This window comes from Scylla paramamosain, chromosome 36 (genome assembly GCF_035594125.1).
Source record: "Scylla paramamosain isolate STU-SP2022 chromosome 36, ASM3559412v1, whole genome shotgun sequence".
NCBI classification, from domain to species: Eukaryota; Metazoa; Arthropoda; class Malacostraca; order Decapoda; family Portunidae; genus Scylla; species Scylla paramamosain.
Window position 1 is genome coordinate 15749408 of NC_087186.1, and position 20000 is coordinate 15769407.

Consider the following 20000-nt stretch of genomic DNA (forward strand, 5'->3'; position numbering starts at 1 on the left):
TAAAGAAGCAAGTGGTTGATAATGTAAAAGATATACTAAAGAAATAGTGAAGGATATTTTGGAAGAAGGAGGTAAATTATATAAATGAAGAGGAGATAAAAAAGGATGAAATAGAAGGTTGACATTTGCTGGAACACAAGTCATGGAAATTTTTGGAAAACTGTTGACATTATGCAACACGAGAGAAGAGAATGGAAAGGAAATTTGATGTGATGAAAGGCACGGAAAGTGAAAAATAAAGGTAGGAAAATACACAAACAATAATCAACAAGACTGGGAGATAACGGTGAACAAAAAGGCAATTCTCTCTCTCTCTCTCTCTCTCTCTCTCTCTCTCTCTCTCTCTCTCTCTCTCTCTCTCTCTCTCTCTCTCTCTCTCGTATCCAGGTAACTTGATCAAACCTATACCTGCTGATACTGGTGACCGAGGTGTATGAGAGAGAGAGAGAGAGAGAGAGAGAGAGAGAGAGAGAGAGAGAGAGAGAGAGAGAGAGAGAGAGAGAGAGAGAGAGAGAGAGAGAGAGAGAGAGAGAGAGAGAGAGAAACACTCGTAAAACTTGAATGTAAGACGATAAGAGGAAGTGTCGGTGGTGGTGGTGATGGTGGTGGTGGTGACAAGAGCCATTCTAACTAGACTTGTGTTGTTGTTCTCCTTTAAGTATGTAACCTATGCAGTTCTACACAACACCACCCTCACCACCACCACCACCACCACCACTACTGCCACTTCTCCACCCTCCCTCCACCAGCATCATCACTCCACCTCTTCCTCCTCCACAGCAATTAACCAATTAACCCTTTCACAGTGCTAATAAAGAAATTTCCCACGACTCCAATGGTCTATTCAGTTTAGCGGTTTACAATCTATATGTATACAATCTGTTTAATGCATTGAGTTCCTCCTATGTCCCTCTTCCTGAATGTTTTATCTGTTTATGCTTACTGAAATAGACTACAATTAAGTTACTGGGGCTTTCAAGAGTGTTTTTTTCATGATTCTCGTAGTAGTTTAAGTTGCTGGGGTTTTCTAGTGTGTTTTAATGACTTTATATTGTTCTACAGGCTCTACTGGAAGTTACTGTAGTTTTCATGGGTGCTTTCATGATTCCAGTGATGGCTCAACAGGTTTACTGGAAATAATTGGGATTTTCAAGTGTTTTCGTGATTGTAAAAATAGTTACAGGTTTTACTGATATTGTGGCTCTCATGGGTGCTTTCAAAATTCCAGTGATATCTTAACAGGATCTACTGGGAATTGTTGGGGTTCTCAAGGGAGTTTTCATGATTCTGGTGATGGTTCAGAGGCTCTACTGCAAGTTGTTTGGGTTTTCAAGGGAGCTGTCATGCATCTAACGATAATCCGACAAAAGTCTGGAAATAAAAAAACTGACCGTGGGAACCAGAACATTCTGTGTCTTTGCGTTTTCCACACCGTTCTCTAATAAATTAGTTCCATTCGTTAATCGGTCGGTATGGAGAAGTCTCCCCAGTGAGTGCTCCGTTTTCTGTCCACGTTGACTCCCTCCCTGCCAAGCACCCTCGAAATGAGCCGAGATCGTGTAAATACGTCATATTTCAAAACGTTCGTGATGTTTTAGCTTTCACACGACGAGGAGCTCTTGAGAGGGGGAATGGAACAAAGGAAAAACGAAGAACACGAAACAAAATGACAAATCTAAAACATTCTGATATTCAAACTGGTAAAAGCGAAAGAGACGAAGAGAACTTGATGAGTGAGGAAATGAAACAAAAGAAAATCGGAACGCACGAAACAAAATGGCAATCTAGAATATTTAACAGGTGATATTCAAACTGTAATATAAAGCGAAAGAAACGAAGAGTACTTGAGGAGAGAAGGAATGAAACAAAGGAAAAAAACGAAGACTACTTGAGGAGGGAAAGAAGAAAACAAATGAAAAACGGAAAGCACGAAACAAATTGACAAACGAAAACATATGACTCTAAAATAAAAGCGAAAGAAAGGAACAACACATGAGGAAAAAGAATGAAACAAAAGAAAAAAAAAGGAAGGAGGAGAGAAGAGGAAGAGAGAAGGAATGAAACTAAAGAAAACGAAAGAGAAAGAATGAAATTAAAGAAAACGAAAGAGAAGGAATGAAATTAAAGAAAACGAAAGAGAAAGGCACGATGCAAAATGATAAGCTAGAACGTGTACCTGCTGACGGTCAAACTCTAAGAAAAATTTAAAATAAAATAAAATAAATGAGATAAGATATGAGGGGAACTTGAAAGAGGGGGGAATAAGAGAAAAGAAAACGTAACAGACAACATGACGCAGAAGGACAAAATGAAACAAAATGAAAACGTGTAGGTGTTCATGTTCAAATTAAAGAGAAACGAGAGAGAAAAAAAAAGCGAATACAACTTGAAGAAATTAAAAATCAAATAAAAAAATAAAAATAAAGTAAAATATGAAACAAAAATACGTATAATTGCCAACGTTCAAATTTTACGCAACGAAAAACGAAGAAAAAGAAAATCAAAACACTCACGTAAAGTAAAACAAAAACAATAGAACAAAATGAGGAAAGAAAACAACAAAACTGGTTTAGCTTTCAACTTTCAACTTTCAAATTTCATAAAGAAAAGGAGAGACAAAAATATCTTGCACTCACAAAAAACGTAATCTGGTGTCTCCTTCGCTACAAAGAGAAAACGGGACGCTGCATATTGCCTCTCGCGGCCACCACATCACACGCGGCCTGCTGCTCCTGGGGTATTTTCAGCCACACAAGGAGGAGGAGGAGGAGGAGAATGCGTGGGAGAACAAGAGGAAGTTACCAGTAGAAAAGATGTTTATATTCACTCAAAACTGGATTTTTTGCAGGTAAACACCCACAAGAAGTTCAATATACCTAACTAACAAACGTTTTCTTAACCTAACCTAACCAAATCTTTCCTAACCTAACCTAACCAAATCTTTCTTTACCTTACCTAACCAAATCTTTCTTAACCTAACCAGACCTTCCTTTACCTAACCTAAATCTTTCTTAACTTAACCCAACCAAACCTTCCTTTACCTAACCTAACCAAATCTTAACATAACCTAACCTAACCTAACCAAATCTTTCTTAACTTAACCTAACCAAACCTTCCTTTACCTAACCTAACCAAATCTTAACATAACCTAAACAAACTTAAGGAACCTAAACTAAATCAAATCAAATCTGTCGTAACCTCACCTAACCCAACTTTCCCTACTCAAACTTCTCGAATTTTGTTTACTTTATCTAACCAAACTTAACGTAACCTAAGTCAAACCAATCTCCACATACTTTACATCACCAAACCTTATATAAGAAATATACTTCTGATTAATTCGATGACGTGGCAGCATAAGTGTGAATAGTAATGATAGTGAAGGTATAAAATCATAATTTTCTCTCTTCTCTCTCTCTCTCTCTCTCTCTCTCTCTCTCTCTCTCTCTCTCTCTCTCTCTCTCTCTCTCTCTCTCTCTCTTACATTATACATTTCATTCTGTCAAGTTTCCGACGACGACAAAAAAAAAAACATTGTTATTTCCAAGTATCACTCCCTTTATTTTTGCACAAGGTAAATATTTATAGGCGCACGCAGACGACTTCGCTCGCCGGACACAAATTGCACAAGCTTTCATATTAAATTAAGCGAGGACAAGGTTATTTGAAAAAGCGTGTAACAATGACTTTATGTGCCACTGGTTGGGTAACATGTGAGGCTGGTTGTGTAATTACTGTGTAGGGGAAACTTGGGTACAAATAGTGTGTAAATGTAAATAGAAAATGGGCGAAAGGTAAGTGTAAATATCAGAGGGACTTAAGTATTGAGTATAAATAAAGGGTGGGGAAACCTGACTACTACAGATATTGGGGGAAACTTCAATGGAAAATGAGGAAAACTTTGTGTAAATATTGAGGAAACGAATACGAGGGAAACTTGAGTGCAGATACCTAATATGGGGGAAACTTGGGTACAAATATTGGGGAATATTAGTACAAATATTAAAGAAAAGTTGAGTACAGATACAGAGAAACAAATACGAGAAAAACTGAAGTACAAATATAGAGAAATTTAAGTATACATATCATGAAACGAGTACCAATACGTGCAAAATCAATACGATGACCTTAGTTGACATAATCAAAAGAAAACTGCATGACAATACGCGAGACAGAAAAATAAGGCAAATATCTCCGTAAACACTTCATAGTGTGTGTGTGTGTGTGTGTGTGTGTGTGTGTGTGTGTGTGTGTGTGTGTGTGTTGACGAGGTAGCAAGGTCTGATTTTCCTGGCACACACAATTCTCTCTCTCTCTCTCTCTCTCTCTCTCTCTCTCTCTCTCTCTCTCTCTCTCTCTCTCTCTCTCTCTCTCTCTCTGGTGTATAATAAGAGCTGGATAAAACTTTAATTCGCTCTAATATTTCATCAGGAACCAAATATGAAAAAGGAATCTTCACTTATTCATTACACTCTTTTTTATCCATTAATGAATTTACACTATTATTAAGCATCTTTATTTTTTCCTTCGTATTACAATAAATATTTTGGATATGAGATTAATTAGGGTTTTAATTTATATGTGTTACTATGTTTTCCTCTCTAATTCTTTACCTCCTCCTCCTCCTCCTCCTCCTCCTCCTCCTCCTCCTCCTCCTCCTCCTCCTCCTCCTCCTCCTCCTCCTCCTCCTCCTCTCTCTCTCTCCTGCCTTTTACTTTCTATTAACTAATACAAAATACTTTCTTTCCTCCTCTTAGTCTTTTCTTCTTTAAAACTCTCTCTCTCTCTCTCTCTCTCTCTCTCTCTCTCTCTCTCTCTCTCTCTCTCTCTCTCTCTCTCTCTCTCTCTCTCTCTTGCGAATTAGAGTTGTGGTAAATATCAAGACACTAATAATTTTTCTTCCCAAAGTGCAATCAATCTTAATTGTTTACGATACAAAACTGAACAAAAAAGAAAAAATTAAGTACAAACAGTTTTGAAAGTCGTAAGGGAAAGACAGAGAGAGAGAGAGAGAGAGAGAGAGAGAGAGAGAGAGAGAGAGAGAGAGAGAGAGAGAGAGAGAGAGAGAGAGAGAGAGAGAGAGAGAGAGAGAGAGAGAGAGAGAGAGAGAGAAATGAATGCAAATTAATAAAAGGGGCATGTAAAGCAGCAGCAGCAACAACAACAACACTAACAACAACAACAACAACAACAACAACAACAACAACAATAAAAATAACAACAACAACAAAACACTCACATCAATACCAATCTCTCCATGAATATTTAACACTTTTTTCTCTCTCCTTTCTGTTTATATATATTTTTTTTCTCTTATTCCAGATCTATTTTTAATTTGGCAGAGAATCTAACTCGTGTGTGTGTGTGTGTGTGTGTGTGTGTGTGTGTGTGTGTGTGTGTGTGTGTGTGTGTGTGTGTGTGTGTGTGTGTGTGTGTGTGTGTGTGTGTGTGTGTGTGTGTGTGTGTGTGTGACGCCGGGGAAATCACGTGATGAAGGTGTCCCATTACCTGAAGTGGTCTGTAGTGGGAGCCCTTAACCCCTTTCCTTCACCCCTTTCCTTCACCCCTTCCCTCTCTCTCTCTCTCTCTCTCTCTCTCTCTCTCTCTCTCTCTCTCTCTCTCTCTCTCTTACATTTCTATTTTTTTTATTTCACTCTCTTCTCTTTCTCCCCTTTCGTTTTGTCTTCCCAATTTCCCTCCCTTCCTACTTTTTTCCCTTTTCCTTACTTATATTTTACCTTTTTTCCCGGTCTTTCTCGCTTTTTATTTCCCTTTTGTTGTTTTCGTTTTCTTTCCTCCCTTCCAACTTTCTTTTCATTTTCTTTACTTATATTTTACTTCTTTTCCTGTCTTTCTCCCTTCTTATTTCTCATTTGTTGCTTTTTCCTTCTTTTTTCCTTTTATTCTGTTGTTTCTCTTCTCTTCCTGGTCTCTCATCACTCTTTTGTTATGTCCTCTTGCATTCTCTCTCTTCCACGTATTTCTTTTCTCTTCATTCTACTCTTTTCTCCTCTTTTTTCGCAGTCCCTCTTTCCACTCCCCCTTTCCTGTGCCTCCCTCCATTTTCTTTCATTCCAATCTTTCCTTTTTCCTCCATTTCTCACACTTTGTTTCCTCTTCTTACTTTATTTCTCTTTTTTTTTTTCTCCCTGTATTCTCTTTCTCTTCATTCCTCTTTTATTTCTCTCCCTCCTTTAATTTTTCCGCATTTCTTCCTCCTCTTTTCTCCTTTGTTTTACCTCGCAATATTCTCTTCCTCTTCATACCTCTCTTTTCTTTGCTCTCCCTCCCTTCCTTTACCGCATTTCTCCATATTTCTCCCCTTTTATTGTACCTCCTTACATCCTCCATTCCTTCATTCTCTTCTTTTTCTTCCTTCCTCTTCCGTATTTCTCCCTTCGCTGTGCCTTCTCTCCTTCCTTTCACACCACTGTCTCCTTCTCCTCCTCCTCCCTTCCTATTGCGCGTTTCGCCGTGTTATCTTCCCCGCGTTCTCAAACAGCACAATAACAAGTATGTCAGTAGGTACCAGACACACATCCTCTTCGGGACGCGTGGTGGTGGAAATTGAAGGTATTACAATTATACAAAGATTCACATTTCTTTTCTTTTTTTTTTTCCCCCTCTCTGGTTGTGCCTTGTAAACACTCAGTGCACGGTAGGTGATTTGTACGAAGAGGAGTTAATAAGATGCTCCAGTCTAGTCCCTTCTTGCGGGGGCTGAGAGACGACTGCAGGAGTTTGGAAAGTCTGCGATTACGAAAAAAAAAAATGTAGGACTGAAAAAAAAAATTAATAAGAGGGGTTTGTATTTCTTGCAGCTTATGTTCCTTTATCGCAATCCCCTTCGAAGTATGACCAGACCTACCTAGCCCTCAGCCACGCCCACATCCACCCAAATCACAGCCACATCAACCCATTCACAAATTCCCCAACCATCTCTTGCTGCTGTGACACCCATGCTGACCCATACACCCAGGCTGACCCATACACCCATGCTGACCCATACACCCATGCTGACCCATACACCCAGGCTGACCCATACACCCATGCTGACCCATACACCCATGCTGACCCATACACCCATGCTGGCCCATACACCCATGCTGACCCATACACCCATGCTGACCCATACACCCATGCTGGCCCATACACCCATGCTGGCCCATACACCCATGCTGGCCCATACACCCATGCTGGCCCATACACCCATGCTGGCCCATACACCCATGCCTATAGCGGTGTAACCAAACCACACCCAGTACCATGACCCAGCCACGCCTTATCGCTTGTCTCTCTATCGAATCTCAGTCTTGGTCATAAGGATAAGGATAAGGATAAGGATAAGGATAAGGTAAGCTGTTTATGTGGACCTAGAAAACTTGAAATGGGTTAATTTATTTCAGCGACAGAACAATTTAAAGACCAGTGCTGATATAGTTAAGTAGATTATGTAAGGAAACTTCAGTGATAAATACATAAATAAAGGGCTTGTGTTCTTTGTTCACTATGTTTTCCTCAATCACATTTCCGTCTATCAGCTCTCACTCTCAGCCAGATGTTCCTTCGTAAACACTGAGAGCAGGAGTAAAATTGTTTATAAGGGCGCAGGAGAAGAATTTACGGAAAGGTGACATGTTTTTTTCTAAGCGACACAACGACTTAAAGATCAATGCAGAAACAGTTTAAAAAGTTGATAATGTGAAGACAAATTTTTACAGTGAAAGGAATAAGAGAATAGAATTTGCTTTAACCAGTGTTCCTTTATCATCCTTTCCTCTATTAACACTTAACCCTTTGACTGTCATTTGGTACATCTTCCATTGATCAAACCCAATATCTTTCTTTTCGTTCTACAGCCACGTTTAAACATAGGCCAAACACTGGAAGGCTCTTTTAGTCCATCTTTTAATCCAGACCTTGTATTGTGCCTGTGTTGCTGTGAACTGTTGAAAGGGTTAAAACTGATAAAATACTTGAGTGAAAGTAATAAAGAAATAATACTTTTGTCTCAGCTTGCATTTCCCTCATCATCTTGCCCGCACATGAGCACTCCTCGCCCACGTGTTCCTCTCCACACACCACCACAGTTGTTTATACGAACGCGGAAGAAAAATTAACATGAGGCTGATTTATTCTTCTTGACGACAGAACGATTTACAACACTAGTGAAAAATACGAGATTAAAAAAGTAGTGACTATGCAAAAAAATAAAAGAATAGCAATGAAATGCTAATGTGACTAATGCTCTTTCTTCACCTTGTTTCCTTTACCACCTCTCCCTTTATCAACAATTCCTCCAGCCCTGAGTGCAGGCTAGCATACCTTGGCCAGGTGAACACAGGCACAACCATACACACGCACCTGGGGAAGAAAAGAAAAAACACATTAGATAAGAAAGGTTAAAATTTATCGGTATTTAAAACAGAAGACTGCAGATACTGAGAAAAAAAGAAAAATATAACAATACCAAAACTACTTTCTTATGTATGAAGGAGACAGGACAATGAGGGGGAGGGAAGACAAGGAATAAAAAGAAGCCCCCTCGTGATGCTGTTCCATAAACCCTTCTCTTGAGAGGAATAATATAGCAGGTGACAAAATTAGCATGTTTACCTGTTACATTTACCTGGTGTTTGGATAAAAGGAAGTCATCATGGTGGAGGAATGATATCACTCTGAAGGGAAATACTGCACGTGGTAAGAAAAGAGACACCCTCGTTTAAATCTTTATATTGTAAGAATGGAAGGATAATATCGTGCTGGAGGAATATCTATAATACTTAAAAAGAGAGGAGATTGTGGATGTTAAGAATACTGACCTGTGAAATTAAGTGTAAGCTAAGTGTTTTTAATCACTGGAAAAGAAAACGTTAGAATGACTAGAGCAATACTTGTGATATTTAACTGAAAAGACAGACGATGTTAGGAATATTTACCAGTTAAATTACCTGACCTGTGAAATTAAGTGTAAGCTAAATCTTTTTTAAATCACTGGAAGAGAAAACGTTAGAATGACTAGAACGATAATTATCATATTTAATTGAAAAGAAAGACGATGTTAAGAATATTTACCTGTTAAATTACCGTACCACACTCTTATCAATGGCATCACTGTAATATCAACGGAATCACTGTACGCTACTTTTATGAATGGAAGAATATGCTAAGAATATTTACCTGTTAAACCACCTCACCATATTTTCATCAGTGGGAAAGAAAACGTCAGAATTACAAGAAAACTCACATTTACTATACATTAAGAAGCAAAAAGAAGGATGTGAAAATATAAACCTGTTAAATCAATATAAGTTTTACATTAATACAAAAAAAAGGTCTGAATATAAAGTGAATATGAATAGTTTCACTGAAGGAAAGACGAGACACGGAGCCGCCTTCTCTCCTCTCCCTGCATTTTATAAGTCAGCCAAAAATACAACGGAAATCAAACAATACATTAGCGGAAAACAATACACCGTTTTCTTCTTTGTCCTGCACCAGTTATGCCCCGCTCAAAGTATCAGTGAATGAAATCAAACGGTGACGTAAAAAGAAAGGGAGGGAAAAAAACGCTATTTTCCCCCTAACGTAATCTGGGTGTATTCATTCCATATGCAATCATGATGTCGGGAAAGAAAAAAAGAAATAAAAAGTCCAAATTCGCATTTAATATCTAGACTGCAAAAATAATAGGGGTGAAAAATGAAAACACCGTCAATTGCACATTTAATCTCACCGGCGCTGCAGTTTACCTCGCCCAGGTGAGAGTAACGCAGCCCCGCACACCTGTCCCCCACCCACCCCACGCCCGCCCCACAGTCGCCCCACACCTGCACCTCGCTACGCCCTTCCGGTGTTTTAATGTTTTTTTTTTCTTTTTTTTTTCAATTTTTTTCAGAGTTTTATTCCCCGCAGGACTGTACGTGTCTCTCTCTCTCTCTCTCTCTCTCTCTCTCTCTCTCTCTCTCTCTCTCTCTCTCTCTCTCTCTCTCTCTCTCTCTCTGGCTTTGGTTTCCTCCCCTTTACTCTCAGGTTCCCTCTTTTCATACTTCCCTTTTCCTCTCGTGCGTTTCCCATCGTTCTAAAACTCCCCTCACTTAAATAGTTTCCCCTCGAGTCAAAAATTTCCCCTCACTTATGCACTCTCCCCTCACAGAAAAATTCCCCCATGAACTTCCCATCAGTCTAAAATACCTATAACGCCACAATTTTTTCCCCTTCTGTGCTGAAATGTTCCCCTCAGATGTTCAGCTCCCCTCACTCTCTACCTGGTCTCCCTATCAAGATCCCCTCATTCCTCCACTCTCCCTCACTTTCCCTCGCTCTCCTATACTTTATCCCTCATGTCCCCTCACTCTCCCCTCTCCCTCTCTCTCCCCCTTGGCCAGCAGTGCACTAATTGCTGACTCATACATCCACTTAAGGCCTCGACCTCAGTACCAGTAAGTGCTCTCAGACTCACTACTTTTTTTCCCTTACTTTTATACTTTTTCTTACCTTTTTTTTACTTTATTGTTGTTTAAGTGCTGTTTGTTTATCTTTTTTTTTTGGTTTTTGTTTGTTTTCCTGATGTTTGTAATTGTCTTCCTATTTCTGCTATACTTTTTTTTACTTTATTTTCTTTTTTTTAACTTTCTGCTTTATTGTTTAGTTCGTTTGGTTATTATGTCTGTAAGTTTGTACATTCGTTAACCCTTTTTTTCTGTTATTTTTCTTCTTACTTGTATTTATTCCTTTTTTTCCTTTTCGAAGTAGTTTTTTGTTTACTCAATTTGGTTCTTATTCCTTGTTTTTCTTTATTTTTTTTACTTTTTCTTACTTTTCTACTTTATTGTTGCTTTCTCTATCACCTTCCACTTTTACAATGGCTCAGTGTTCACTTTCTTTGGTTCTCATGTTTCTTAATTGTTTTCATATCTTCTATTCATTACGTTACTTCTATTATTTTTTTCCTTATTTCTTTTTATTTTATTATTATTATTCTATCATCGCCTTGTTCTTGGTTTATTGTTTTATCTGGTTTAATCTTACGTTTCTGATTGTCGTCATAATTCCTGCTACTTTTTTTATTTTATTTCTCGTTTCCTTCTTTAATTCTTCCTTTCTTTTCTATTTAATGTTTTATTTTTACTTTCCTTATTTCATTCCTATCGCTGCTTTCTTTTGCACTAATTTATTTATGAGTTTGGTTAGCTACTTATATTTCTAAATTATTTCTTAATATTTTCATTATTATTTCAATTCATTTCTTCATTTTACCTTGTTTTCCTTTCCTTTGTTACTAATCATTTTTTCTTTTGTTTGTTTTGTATCATTTAGTTATCTTCGCTTTTCCTCCTTTTCTTCCTCTCTTTCCTTCTTCCATTTTCGTCCTTTTTGTCTTCTTCATTTTTATTCTTCTTTCTTTTGTGGCAATTTTTTGTTATTTTGCTTTTCCTTCTTTTTCTTGCTTTTTTTTTTTTTACAGCCGTTTTTATGCCGTTCTTATATTCTTTCTCTCTCTCTCTCTCTCTCTCTCTCTCTCTCTCTCTCTCTCTCTCTCTCTCTCTCTCTCTCTCTCTCTCTCTCTCATCTCCCACGCCTCCATCACATCCTCCTCATCTCCTTTCTCTAACTTTTTACTTCCTTTCTCTGTCCTTCGCTTCCTTCCTTCATCCCTCCTCTTCTTCCTCTCCGCCTTACTTCTCTCTCATCTTCTTCCTTACCTCCTCCTTCCTATCACCAATTTATTTTTTATCATTCCCTCTCTTTCCTCTTTTTTTCTCCTTCTAACTTACCTCTTCATTTATTTTCCTCTATATTCCTTTGTATTTCTTCTTCACCTCTCTTTCTTCCTTCTTTTCTTTTTCCCTCGGTCTCTCCCACTTCCCTCTTCCTGTCCTTCGACCTTCCAACTTCCTCTTCCTCTTCCTGTCACCTCCTTATTTTCCTCTCTCCTCTCTCTTCTTCCTCCACCTCCTCTTTTCCCATCTTCTCTCTTCCTCCTCCCATTCTCTCTCTAACCACCTGCTGTTTTACTTTCACCTTTTCCTCTCCTTTAACACTCTCTCTCATTTCCCCTTATTTATCTCCTCTCCTGCTCTCATTTCCCCTTAAGTGACTGTAACTTTAAGCCTCAGATAATTTACTTTAGTTATGGTAAAGAATAATCTGATGAAAACTTGAAAAATTAATGGAAAAATTCTCTCTCTCTCTCTCTCTCTCTCTCTCTCTCTCTCTCTCTCTCTCTCTCTCTCTCTCTCTCTCTCTCTGTGTGTGTGTGTGTGTGTGTGTGTGTGTGTGAAAAGACGACGACTTCCCGTCCGTAAGTGCCACACACACACACACACACACACACACACACACACACACACACACACACACACACACACACACACACACACATGACCTTTCTGCTCAACCATAAAGACGATGATCGGCTAACACTGCAATACATCAACACGGCGCCGCTACACACACACACACACACACACACACACACACACACACACACACACACACACACACACCACATCAATACACTTAACACACGACACAAACACTGACACACTGACACACACACACACACACACACACACAAATAAACAGTACATGACACATAAAGTCAGGATTATATATTAGGATACCAGCCCTATTGCTAACCTAACCTAACCTAACCTAACCTAACCTAACCTAACCAGACCAAACCTAACCTAACTGACCCAACCAAACCTAACTTACCAAGCAGAGGGGAGGAGAGAAAAGCAGGAAGAAAGACTTGGGAGAGAAACAAGAGGGAAGACGCATGAGGGAAGAGAGAAGTAGTAAGGAAAAGAGAAGCAGAAAGAAGGAAATAAAAGAGAAGAGAGAAGCAGGTAAGAGGGAAGGAGAAGGAAGGAAGAGAGAGATGCTGTGAGGAGAAAGAAGTAATAGGGAGAAGAGAGAAACACAAAGGAGAAGGAATGAGAGAGAGAGAGAGAGAGAGAGAGAGAGAGAGAGAGAGAGAGAGAGAGAGAGAGAGAGAGAGAGAGAGAGAGAGAGAGAGAGAGAGAGAGAGAGAGAGAGAGAGAGAGAGAGAGAGAGAGAGAGAGGTGGAAAAGAAAATTCGAGGCGGTTAAGACAGTGTGACCCAAAGTAATCGGTTTATGTGACGAAATATTAAGACAGAGACACAGAATTTGGTGCTGAGAGAGAGAGAGAGAGAGAGAGAGAGAGAGAGAGAGAGAGAGAGAGAGAGAGAGAGAGAGAGAGAGAGAGAGAGCCACCCTCGCGTCGCTTCAAACAAAGACATCACTATATGGAAATTTTTTTGACACTTCGAAAATTAAAAATCGATGACAACAGATCCCCCTTGAAGAGAGAGAGAGAGAGAGAGAGAGAGAGAGAGAGAGAGAGAGAGAGAGAGAGAGAGAGAGAGAGAGAGAGAGAGAGAGAGAGAGAGAGAGAGAGTCTACATTCCCTCTCCTTCAGAAAATAGAGAAGAGAAATCGCTGTTTCATTAAAATAGAAAACTGCTGATACATTTTCAAGGAACAAAAGGAGAAAGAGGAGGAGGAGGAGGAGGAGGAGGAGGAGGAGGAGGAGGAGGAGGAGGAGGAGGAGGAGGAGGAGGATTATCACTAATACGAAGAAAAAAAAATAGTCACACAGATTTACAAAAAAATAAAATAAATAAAATAAATAAATAAACAAAAAATACAAAATAAATAAATAAATGAAAATAAAAATACATCACGAAAAAGGAAAAGAAAGAATAGGAAAAATCTAAATGAATAAAGTTGTGAATGACGAGAAAAAGAAAACAACGAAGAATAAAATGTATATAATGAACAAATAATAAGAGAATGAAAAAAAAAATATATAATAAATATAATTCTTCTCCATCTTTCGAATATAAACTAGGAAAATTAGCAAAAAATGTTAAATTGACCAGTAATTGGAACGCTCTCTCTCTCTCTCTCTCTCTCTCTCTCTCTCTCTCTCTCTCTCTCTCTCTCTCTCTCTCTCTCTCTCTCTCTCTCTCTTCCTAGCGCAACAGGTGAATTTTCTGACAGGTGAACCCCGCGCCCTGCCAGGAAATGAGGTGCTGTGTGTGTGTGTGTGTGTGTGTGTGTGTGTGTGTGTGTGTGTGTGTGTGTGTGTGTGTGTGTGTGTGTGTGTGTGTGTGTGTGTGTGTGGAAATGAATGGAAGAGCATTGAATTCAGTTTGTGAGTACTATTGACAATCTCTCTCTCTCTCTCTCTCTCTCTCTCTCTCTCTCTCTCTCTCTCTCTCTCTCTCTCTCTCTCTCTCTCTCTCTCTCACATGGGCGGTATGCGAGAAAGGAATTTAATCCATGATAAGCAACTTTCAAAAAATGACATCTATGCACATTGCACTTCCTCCTCCTCCTCCTCCTCCTCCTCCTCCTCCTCCTCCTCCTCCTCCTCCTCCTCCTCCTCTTCCTCTTCCTCCTCCTCCTCTTCCACGGAGAAGCAAGCGAGGCAACACCAACCTCTAGAGGACAGACTGTCAAGGTTATCAGAGAGGAAACTTGTCCCCTGAGTTTCCTCCTTCCGGGGTAGTGTAGAGGAGGAGGAGGAGGAGGAGGAGGAGGAGGAGGAGGAGGAGGAGGAGGAGGAGGAGGAGGAGGAGGAGGAGGAGACGAAAAAGAATAAATATTTCGCCACGAGTCTGATTCCCGAAGCACGTGCCTAACACACACACACACACACACACACACACACACACACACACACACACACACACACACGTACAGGAAAAGACGAATAAGAAAATTAATAAAAAAATAAATAAAGGGGGAAGAGAGAAGGAAAACTAATCTCTTGTTTGACGTATTCACTGAAACCAACCTAACACACGTGCCTGAGAGAGAGAGAGAGAGAGAGAGAGAGAGAGAGAGAGAGAGAGAGAGAGAGAGAGAGAGAGAGAGAGAGAGAGAGAGAGAGAGAGAGAGAGAGAGAGAGAGAATCATACACATATAGAAACATTCAAAAGGAACCTTGATCTGAGCTGGGAGTTTATGGACACTTAACTGGAGGAGGAGGAGGAGGAGGAGGAGGAGGAGGAGGAGGAGGAGGAGGAGGAGGAGGAGGAGGATTACACTGAAAAGATCTGAAGAGCCCTTAGTGAGCAATAGTCAATCCATGGAAAGAGGAGGAAAAACGGGCATAAAACGACTCATCTTTTCAGACTCAAGTTTCTGACCTACGTGAACATGGTTTGTGTCAACCCTGTGGCGGGATGTCCTGACCTGGGGCAACACCTGGGTCGCGTATGTCACCCACATTGAGCACGTATTTAGGAGATGATGTGTGTATGTAATGGTGTCGCTTTTGTATGGTGTGTGTGTGTGTGTGTGTGTGTGTGTGTGTGTGTGTGTGTGTGTGTGTGTGTGTGTGTGTGTGTGTGTGTGTGTGTGTGTGTGTGTGTGTGTTATCTTTATTTATTTATCTTTTCTCCCTCTTTTCGTGTTTAAGGAGGAGAAATTAAAGAAAAAAACGTTAATTAATATTCCTTTCAAAAATTATATGGGGTTTATTCATTTTTATTTTTTTAGTTCATTTATTTACTTTTTTTCTTGTGTGTGTGTGTGTGTGTGTGTGTGTGTGTGTGTGTGTGTGTGTGTGTGTGTGTGTGTGTGTGTGTGTGTGTGTGTGTGTGTGTGTGTGTGTGTGTGTGTGTGTGTGTGTGTGTGTGTGTGTGTGTGTGTGTGTGTGTGTGTGTGTGTGCGCCTTATCTATCACATGCCCAGTTACATAAACACGTACGGTTGAAATTCACATCTAAAAAAGGCAGGCACGGGAACCCTTTTAAATATATATATGATAGGTTATGTCGCATACTACTACTACTACTACTACTACTACTACTACTACTACTACTAACAATAATAATTAGAACAAGAACATCAACAACAAGTACAAAGACAAGAACAAGAACAAGACGAATCATCAACAACAACAACAACAACAACAACAACAACAACAACATGTCATCATATACATCGTATATTACCTGCTTAACAAACATTACTTCAGTCACTACTAATAATTACCAAGGAAACTAAAGAGGACACACAGGCAGAGGTGACGAGGGAGGGACAGGTAACAATGGAAACAAACAGGTGAAGGAGAATAATTAACAACAGATGAGGTGTATATATTTAAATCCATCCAAAAACTTGAAAATAGGAAATTGATGAGGGAAAGAGGGAAGAGTGGGAGGAAAAAAAGGAATAGAGGAAGGAGTAAGAAAAGCAGGTGAAGTAAGATAATTAAAAGAAAGAATAAATGAAGGAATAAAGGAGGAATAATAAGAAAATGAAATACAGAAAATATAAAGAGATGAGAGAGAGAGAGAGAGAGAGAGAGAGAGAGAGAGAGAGAGAGAGAGAGAGAGAGAGAGAGAGAGAGAGAGAGAGAGAGAGAGAGAGAGAGACTAGTCAGAAAAGAAGGGGAAAGGTAGGAAAGAAGGGAGACAAACATCTAACAAACACGAAGATGGGAAAAATGAGAAGAAGCAATTCTGAAGCAAATATCAAGAGGAAACAAAGGCAAAACGCAAACTACCTCACGTTTCCTGCACTCCAGACACGGAAGGGAGAGAAGGAGAGAGAGGGAGGGAGGGTGAGAGGGAGAGAGGGAACGATGGAGGGAAAGAGGAAATAAAAGAGAGGAAACAGAAGGACGTGAGCCGCCAATTGCACTCATAAAAAAAGAAGTGAGAGGCGAGGTGATGAAACCAATAAATGGCTAATTAGTAAAGGGAGAGGGAGAGGGAGAGGGAGAGGGAGAGGGAGAGGAAGGGTAGATTGGGTGTGAGGTGTCAGAGGAAATGGGAGGGAGAGGGAATGTGCGGGCGAATGATGGAAGTAAGGTTTTAGAAGTGAAGGAAGGAAGAGAAGAAATAGCAAAATAAAGAAAAAAATGAACAGGAGAGAGAGAGAGAGAGAGAGAGAGAGAGAGAGAGAGAGAGAGAGAGAGAGAGAGAGAGAGAGAGAGAGAGAGAGAGAGAGAGAGAGAGAGTAGAAAGAATAACAACGAAGGACAAGGGAAAGAAAGGGACGGAGAAGGAAGAAAGGGGGAAGAAAGAGCGAAGAAACAGAAAGGGGAAGGATGAGGGAGATGAAGGAAGAGTAACAGGAAGTAAACATAAGGAAGGAAGAATGAAGGAAGAATGAGAGGAAAGAGGAAAGAGAAATGAACGGTGAGAAGGAAATGTGGGAGGAAGGAGGAGTAAAAGAAGATAAACAAAGTGTAAAGGGAAGTAAAGGCGAGAGAAGGAGAGGATGAAAGGAATGGGAGGAAAGAAGAGGAAAGAAGAGGAAGTGAGGAGAGGAGGAAATGAAGGAGAGGGTATTTTCTCTCAGGATGAAAGAAAACAAAACAAAATCAAACAAACCTTAGCAAAAAAACGTGGAATTTTGTTGAAATCGAAAGTTCTCTCTCTCTCTCTCTCTCTCTCTCTCTCTCTCTCTCTCTCTCTCTCTCTCTCTCTCTCTCTCGAATCAGTGGAGAAGTTAAGCATCCCTTTAAACCATTTTCTCTCATGCCAAGCTGATCCGTTTTCTTTGGCGTCATTTCAGGGTGAACCTCTCTATTCCTGGAAGCTTTAATATACTGTAAGGCTCTCTCTGTTTATATATAACTCTGATGCAACTCTTTAATGAATGGTATAGAGGAGGTAACAAGGGTGACATAAGCAAAATTCTCAGGGTCAGTAATTAGGACGGAAGAAATAATGAATTCACAGTTAATTAAAAAATATATATATATAAATGACTGGTTCTCAAATAAAGTGGTAGATGAATGGAATGGACTTAGTAATCAGGTTGTTAGCGTTGAGTCATTAGGGAGTTTTAAAGGTTTAGACATGTATGGATGGGGATGACAGGTGGAGATGGACAGGTGTGTATGCCGCGGGGACTGCCACGTGTAGGCATGATGGCTTCTTGCACCTCATCTTATTTTTTTTATTATATTTTCATGCTATCTCCTAACTGCAACGAACCATATTGAGTTAGGAGAGAGAGAGAGAGAGAGAGAGAGAGAGAGAGAGAGAGAGAGAGAGAGAGAGAGAGAGAGAGAGAGAGAGAGAGAGAGAGAGAGAGAGAGAGAGCTGCTCATCTCTTTTAAATGCCTCCAGCTGGTCGTGAACGGATCTTTAATGGAGGAGGAAGAAGAAGAAGAAGAAGAAGAAGAAGAAGAAGAAGAAGAAGAAGAAGAAGAAGAAGAAGAAGAAGAAGAAGAAGAAGAAGAAGAAGAAGAAGAAGAAGAAGAAGAAGAAGAAGAAGAAGAAGAAGAAGAAGAAGAAGAAGAAGAAGAAGAAGAAGAAGAAGAAGAAGAAGAAGAAGAAGAAGAAGAAGAAGAAGAAGAAAACAAAAGAAAAGAAGAAGAAACTACAAACCCAGCTACATTAATCTCCATGGCTAGTAGTAGTAGTAGTAGTAGTAGTAGTAGTAGTAGTAGTAGTAGTAGTAGTAGTAGTAGTAGTAGTAGTAGTAGTAGTAGTAAATATTCTTATCTCTTTGTTTCTATTCCTCCTCCTGCTCCTCCTGCTCCTCTTCCTCCTCCTCCTGCTGCTGCTCCTCCTCCTCCTCCTCCTCCTCCTCCTCCTCCTCCTCCTCCTCCTCCTCCTCCTCCTCCTCCTCCTCCTCTTTCACCTTTCCTTATCATCTTTCCTCTATCACATCTCACATTCCTCCCTTCCATTCCCTTTTTCTCTCGTCTTACCCTCCGCTCCCTTCCTTCCATGACCTTTCCTAGCTTCCCTCCCTCCCTCCCTCTCCCCCTCCCTTCCTTCTTCCCTTCCTTCCTTCCTTCTTCCCTCCTTCCCTCCCTCCCTCCCTCCCTCCCTCCCTCCCTCCCTCCCTTCCTTCCTTCCTTCCTTCCCCACCAACACTCACCAAAAGGAAATTGGTCTGGTGCAAATATTGATACAAGCTCGAGGTTTGGTGACGGCCGAGGACGATGAGCCGCGCGACCACGCCTCCTCCCACGCCTCCTGCTGCGCCTCCTCCACCCATTATGTTGCCCACGGCCCCTCTCACCCTCCCTCGCCAAACCACCATCACGCAGCCTCACTCTTCCTCCTGTCACACCTTCACTCAGGGACACAAGTCACTCTTCGCCTTCAGACAGACAGACTGACTGATAGACACACATCATTCTTAGACAGACAAATAAAGTTTCCGTTTTCTTCAGCACAGACAGGCAGACAAACAGACAGCCGGTTATCCTTATCCCAAAGAGATGGACAGACAGACAGACAGACAAACAGACAGGCAAATAAAGTCTCCGTTTTCTTTGGTAGAGACAGGCAAACAGACAGATGATTATCTTTATCCCCAGACAGATAAACAGACTGACAGACAGACAGACAGACAAGCATCATTCTACCTTAGACAGACAAATAAAGTCTCCGTTTTCTTCACCACAAACAGACAGACATACAGACTGATGGTTATCCTAATCCCATGGGCAGATACAGACAAACAGACACACAGACATACAGACAGTCACCCTCTGCTTTAGATCGACAGATTTTTTTAGAATAGAAACAGACAATTACTTTCCCTTGATGCAGACACACAGAGACAGACAGACAGACAGACAGACAGACAGATAGACAGACAGACAGACAGACAGAGTATCCCTTCCCATCAGACATGCAGACAAACAGACAGACAGACAGACAGACAAAACAGACAAGATCACCTCTCCTCTACAGACATAATTATTCCCTGCAGACAGACAGAGACAGACAGACAGACAGACAGACAGACAGACAAACTGACAGACACTATATTTTCTACAAAAACATAAAGGAATAACGTAGATAAAAATTACTAGTGAATTTGTGGGTGCTTACTGGGAGAACTGTAAGACTTCTATGGTGGATGGGTGGATGGATGGATGGACGGATACGTGTGGACAGTTTGCAAGTTTTAATGGTAGTTGGTGGTGGTGGTGGTGGTGGTGGTGGTGGTGGTGGTGGTGGTGGTGGTGGTGGTGGTGGT